Raw genomic sequence first — 6,925 nt, 5'->3', positions numbered from 1 at the left:
CATAGTGTATTGATAAGAAATTTAACCATTGTTTCTGTTTCCTAGGACCTGACCATGTAAATCTTGAGAAGAAAGACACAAACACTTGAAAGTTCCCTGTGGCACCTATATTTAACATTTATTTAAAAAATACTTCTTGATTATATACTAATACTGGAATTATACAGTGGAGGATGTTGCTGAACCACTCTACACAAAAATTGTGTAGTACCTCTGGTTTTGCACGACTGAGAAAAGGAGGTCTCATTTATTTTGTCCATCCTCCTTCACACTTGGACCCAGTATTTCTAGAGAAGTGACCACCACAAAGAAATTGCCTTTCATAAGTAATAATGTTTTCCAATTTTGCCTAGCCTAAGACTTGTAAAACTTTTGATAAAGTTTATCATAATATATTAAAATAATATAATATTAGGCATGCTAGTATAGCACATGATATATGTAAAACCTATCAGGTAGCCAATATAATATTATGTTAAGCAAATATATTTACAGTGAAAAGCAAAGATACTATACTATTGTAGCTTATAAAAACAGGTTAATGCAGGACTTCCATTAGAGTTTGAAAAGCAGAGAATTAATTCTCACATAACTTAACCTATGTTGGCCTGAAACCTCACACTGAACTGTTCATTTCCACTGGCCCCAAAGCAGGTAAAAGAAACGCCATTCCTGCCAAGCTATTCCCTCACTGGTAATAATAAGTTAGTTAAACATTCTTTCTTTCTATGTTATCCTTTGTGGATGGGCGACTACCTTGCCACAAGGGATATTGTGACAGTAGTGAGTTGAATATCATATTGAGTCGAAGTACCAAAACATAAAAAAGCATTTTATAACTCTTTTTAAAAAATGGACCATCATTATTTTTTTTTTAAATCTATTACCCTTACCACTATCAACAAAACCAAGGAGGAAGGATGAAAATTCATTCAGTCTGCTCCTTCCTCCAAGTCCATTTGCTTTTAATAAATTTGCATGGTTCCCACACACACTTCTCATAAAAATATTCTCTTATTTTAGCAATTTCCAAGAGATTTTGGCCCCAACAATTTTCCAGTTTTCAAATATACTAACAGGAGTTTTTCATTTGACATGTACATGAATATGTGATTCGGCCTTTGGTGATTGGGAATGATTTATAAGAAGCGTGCTTAATTAATATTCATCTGTAACATCCTAGGAGTCATAGAGTTGAATATGTGAGCAAGATGGCATGCGTCTCTGTCTCCCCCTTTAAGGTGCCTACACATGAGAATCTATGCCAGGATGCATGTCCAAGTGCAGCAATTGCCTCTCAACATCAGCTTTTAGGTAGAGTTTTCTTTCCTGGCTAGTTTCCAATGATCTCCTTGAAGAAATTACATCTTGTTTTCAATATCCAGGGATTTTCCTCTTAGAATGAGACTACAGCTTAAGCAAAACTGCACTGATGAAGGTCATTTCAGTTCTGATTCTTAATCTCTAAAATCAAAGAGTGTGAGAAGCACCTGGGTGGCGCAGTTGGTTAAGCCGCCAACTCTTGATCTCAGCTCAGGTCATGATCTCACAGTTTGTGAGATAAAGCCCCACATACAGCTCTGTGCTGATGGTGGGGAACCTGCTTGGGATTCTGTCTCTCCTTCTCTCTGTGTCCCTCCCCAACTTGTGTGCTTTCTCTCTCTCTCTCTCTCTCTCTCTCTCTCTCTCTCTGTCTTTCAAAAAGTAAAAATAAACATTAAAAAAATTAAAAAATAAAATAAAATCAGAGACCATGACATCTCATTATTAGCCAGTTGGCTCTCCCTCACTGGCCGCACATGCAGCTGTGTTTTAAGAACATTTTAAGAACAGTGCTCTCTGGAGATTGCCGGCTTACCTTTTCTCCACACTGCTTACCGAAAACATAATTTCTAACACATACTATCTATCTTGTTTCATCATTAACCTTGGGAATATCTTTATAGCTACATAGGAAAAATTGTGGCATAAAGTTAGTTTTTGGTTAAGCAAAAGAACAAGTTCTAGATTCTAGTGGTTATATACATAGTACGACATATTCTGCCTTATAGAATATTATTAAGTGAGTGGGGAAAGATGAGATATTTAGTAAGTGACAGTGAGACTATTGGGTAGTTATTTGAAAAATAAATTCATATATATATGTGTGTATATATCAGTGAGATTGGGATGCAGTAAGTGACCAAAAACAACAAAGGTATAATTTGTGACCACATTATGTTCCCAGTATGTGCGGCCTGGGACTCTTCACTACCTTCAGTCCATGAGCCAGGTTGACCAGGCAACCACTGTTAGAACATAGCTGGCTGCTGTGACGAGGAAGAGGTAAGAAGGTCTTACTGGTGATTCAGTGTTCCAACCCCAGATTGAAAATCATCACTTCCATGCACAATTCATTGACTGGAACCAATTGCATGGCCCAGAACTAGCAGGGCCTCATCCACAATGGAATCAAAACATGCACTATCACCATGTGCCTTGAAGGCAGGAACTGGATATATTTGTTAAATCAGATATTTGGCCCACTGTGCCTCCTTCAAGTAAAATGAACTCATTTCCTCCCCATTAAAAAGGAACAGAAAATATCACTTAATAATGGCATTCAGCTCAGAGTCCAGGCTCTCCACCCTGTGATGAGTGGGAGTTCTGACATCAGAGTTGAGGTGTAGGAATCTGCATTGGGTTGGAATGTGGCTTCTCTTTATCTGGAGACTTATGACCTAAAAAAAAAAAAATGTTTCCTAACTTCTATAGAAGAATTCTTCAATTGTGGACCAACATGATCAAATATTTGAAATGTAAATTCTCAGACCCCACCCCAGACCTGCTAAATCAGAAATGCTAGAGGTGAGCCTAGTTGCTTATGCTTAATCCCCAGGTGATCCTGATAAAAGGTTGCTATAAGCACTGTCCTATATGGTGCACAGCTATAAAACAGGAATAGAATAACCACAATAAAGGCAAAAGAATGGGAGACTTCAGTGGGCATTTGTCTATGGCAATTCTGAAGTCCTCTCTTGCTTTTTTTTTTTCTTGCTTTTTAATAAAACACATTTTGGTTCTTAAGATTCACAATTAAAACATACATATAATTTCAATTGTTTGGACAATTTTAGAAGTCAAAATGTATATTTATGTCCCCCAAATGCAACTGAACATTTTAAACAAAATTATGTGGGTAAAAGTCTTGCATTACGTTCTGATTACAATTTGTAAAAGGGCAGAAACACATGCAGATGTTTTGAAAAGTGTGCTGAGGGTCTTCAGGGATGTGACCTTGTTAGTGAGTACAAAGTAATTATATGTTTACCACGTTTTAAATTGATCATTAGAAAATGATGTGTCTTTTGTTTTGTTTTGAGACAGAGAGAGAGTGCACACGCGCAAACACAAGTGGAGAAGGAGCAGAGAAAGAGGGAGAGGAAGACAATCCCAAGCAGGCTGTATGCTGTCAGTGTGGACCCCTACATGGGGGGCTCAAACCAACAAACAGAGAGATCATGACCTGAGCCAAAAGCAAGAGTGGGACGCTTAACCGACTGAGCCACCCAGACACCACCATCAGGAAATGATGTTTTAAGTAAGCATTTTATATCCTGACATGTAGTTTAGACTTTCACGTAGATGTTCTACTTTATTTTGTCTCTGTTATTAGGACATTGGTTGAGGATTGAATTTTGGCATTTAATGTATTATAATTTTCCCCATTTATATAATGAAGTAGGTTTCCAATTTTTATTTTCATGTAGAATTTCTGATTTTCAAGAATGGATTCCTAAATAGTTAAGGGGAAGTATTTCTTTACTTTCTTCCCCTGTGCTGTTCTGTCTCTCTTTTGACCTCACTGGGAATATGTTGGTTTTAAAATGTGACTACCAGTTCTTAGACACACAATTCATTAAGAGTTGGGGTTTCTGTCTCCTTCCCTTTGATCTGGGTGGACTTGAGACTGCTTTGACCAAAAGACAACTTCTGATGCCGGCTGATAAAAAGCCATGTAGCTTATGCATTGTTTGCTAGAACATTCACTCTTGGAGTGCTAAGCCATTGTCATGTAAGAAGTTCAAGCACCCTAGGCTATCATCATGTTGAGGAAGTTCTAGCAACCTGAAGAAGCTTAATGTAGTAGATGTTCTAGATGACAGTCTCAGCTGATCCTAGCCTTTGAAACATCCCAGCCACGGTGCTAGATATGTGAGTGATTAGCTTTTTGATGATTCTAGCCTCTATCCATTCATGTCATACCATCGGAGGCCCCACATCACAGAACAGAGTAAAGCCATCCTTGCTTGCTTTGTCCAAATTCCTTACACTCAGAATACATGAGCATAACAAAATGGATCTTGCTTTATGTCATAATTTGGAATAGTTTGTCATGCAGCATTGGCTATTTGGAACAGTATATCTTGGGTATATTAGCCACATGTTTTTATTCTTTTCCCCAAGCTGTCTTGTTCCTTTAAAAGGATTTATTGAGCATCATATTCTTATTTGGGTCTTGCTTTGAAATGGCTTCACTTACTCAGTTGTGTTAACAAGGAGTGTGAGAACTGTGTCCTAGATTTGATCCTTGCACAAAACCAAATTTGAAATGGCCTTTATCACTCACACATCTTTTAAATTTTATATTTTATATTTTATTGACAGGGTTTGGGAACCACTAGCCTCTTCAAGCTTTTCAAATCCAAACATCTCTGAGCTCTTTCTTTGAAGAATCTTTTGCGTTTCTCCATTGGAGAACCCGGCCAAGACTTTGTGAGCTGATTTATTTTCTTGTAATAATTCACCCAATGAAGTCAATAGCAGCCAACTCATGATGCATATTTTGCTTCCCAATTCCTTCCCTTAATGGTACATGTTCATTAAGTACATAGTCTATCTCCAAGTTATTGCAAATGACATGAATAATAATGGTTTTGCCACTGCATGACATGCATTTTTACCTTTTTTTTCCCCTCAACAGTTATCCTATCACATATCCCCTAACCAAATACTTAACATTTTTCCTTTTTTTGTTACTCCTTTTCTATGTTTTAAGTTTGTCAGAGTGTGTTGGATTCTACTGCAACAATAAAAATTCAAAATTTCAGGGTCTTAAAACAACAGAAGTTCATTCTTGCTCACACTACATAGCCATTTTGGTCTGGCTAGAGGTTATGTTCTATGATACTCACATTTGGAAACTCAGTCTGATGAAATAGCCACTATTTGGAATATTAGTAGTTATTGTGGCAGAGGAAAAGGTAGCCCCAGATGGTCTCAGTTGGCAATTAAATTCTCAGTCGACAAACTATACTTCCACCTGTGATTCCCTGGCCAGAACAGATCTTATGGCCCAAGTGTACCACAAGCAATTCAGGACATGCAATCCCAAGATGGGCTTAGGAGACAAAGAGACCTATTTGCCAAAGAGTAGTAATGACAGCTTCAGTGCACAAAGATCAGTTCCAGATGGAAGAAAATACAGGAAAATGCTTTTATGAACCTTAGAGAGCTTTCTAAATAAGACAAAAGAGCCCACAACTAATGAAAAATTTGATTACATTATAAAATTTAAATTTTTGTGCAATAAAAGATTCATAATTAAAGAAAAAAAAACACAGACTCCAGCTTTTTGAAAATACTGTGCGTTAGGTTTACTAAAAAAGTCCTTCACAAAACACCTACAGATGTGAAAAAAATATTGAAAGCATATTTTACAATGTGTTGCTGAAATGGCAAAAAGGTAACGTATATTCTCAAGACGCCAAATAAGTAAATGAATAAACATATCAAAAAAAAACCCACAAAATAAAAAACTTAAAGCTAAGCAAAAGCCCAACAGACTGATAAATGACACTGAACCTGAGGGTTGTCCAAAGGACATCTGTGAAACCCTGTCCACTGAGAGTCTGCGTGTGTGGGGTGAGGAGACAAAGCCATGGAGATTCCTGTATGAAGAAAGGAACTAAACAGGCCACCCCCTCAGTGAAGATAGTGGTGATGGGCATGAGCATGGGCGACATCCCTTCCTGCAAGGAGAGACCCAGAGGAAAATGATCTGTTTACACATCCTAGACCTGGGAAATTAGGAAAAACAAAACTAAAATTAATAATTCATGACTTTCAGTTAGTAGTCAAGTGAGTTGTCACCCACATTCGTACTGAATGGTCTAAAACATGTCAATACAATTATCCTGCTGAAGATAATTTATAGCCATTTTAAATATAACACATATTTCTAAATGCATTAAAATGTTCATAAAATAGTAAGGAATAAACTGACTAAAAATTGGGTGAGAGCAAGAGCCCAGAGAAGAAAGCATAGAGACTTGTCCCCCAAGGGTATGTGTTGATCCCAGTAGTGGATCTCTATTTTAAGGGCCTCATGGACATTGGGAAACAGAGGGCAAACCATACAGCTTTAAATGTGGATGGGGTAGTGGAGAAATGCAAGTAAACTCTTCACACCCCTCATCTCCATTTTCAGAACACCCGTAAGTGACTGCTTACAAAGTCAGCCCTACTGCACAGCATGAAAGAGGGAACCTTTCCAGAAGTTTGTAATGATTGCATACCCTTTCATCCCAGCTTAAAGCCAGGACCTCAAAGGGCAACACATTTAGTGGGTGAACCAGAAAAAAAAATCCACCTAGCTCAAGGCAACTTGCCTGTCTAGGACTTGGCTCTAATTAGAACAAGGTGGGAAAAATAAAGACGGATAATAAGAGAAGGAGGAGAAGGAGGAAGAAGAGGAGGAAGAGAAAGAGGAGAGGGAAAATGGGAAGGAGGGGAAGGGGGGAGGGGAGGAGGAGGAGAATGGAGACAATGACAAAGGAAACTAAGTAAAAGGTGACACAGAGAAAGAGAAGAGAGGAAGGGTGTGGAGAGAGAGTAAAGAAGAAAAAGAAAAGGAATGGAGACTATCTAACCACATGCTATCACA

At 37.9% G+C, this 6,925-nt stretch overlaps 1 long non-coding RNA gene across 1 annotated transcript; it reads left to right on the top strand.

The window, feature by feature from the left end:
- The first annotated feature begins 3,468 nt into the window (after window positions 1–3,468).
- LOC122466958 lies at window positions 3,469–5,089 on the top strand. The gene is made up of 2 exons (XR_006292797.1): window positions 3,469–3,580; window positions 4,648–5,089. It is a non-coding gene; the product is annotated as an uncharacterized LOC122466958 (long non-coding RNA).
- Window positions 5,090–6,925: the final 1,836 nt, after the last annotated feature.

This window comes from Prionailurus bengalensis, chromosome A3 (assembly GCF_016509475.1).
Source record: "Prionailurus bengalensis isolate Pbe53 chromosome A3, Fcat_Pben_1.1_paternal_pri, whole genome shotgun sequence".
NCBI lineage: Eukaryota > Metazoa > Chordata > Mammalia > Carnivora > Felidae > Prionailurus > Prionailurus bengalensis.
Note: the sequence above shows the minus strand (reverse complement) of the source record. Positions and strands in the feature narration are given on the sequence as shown.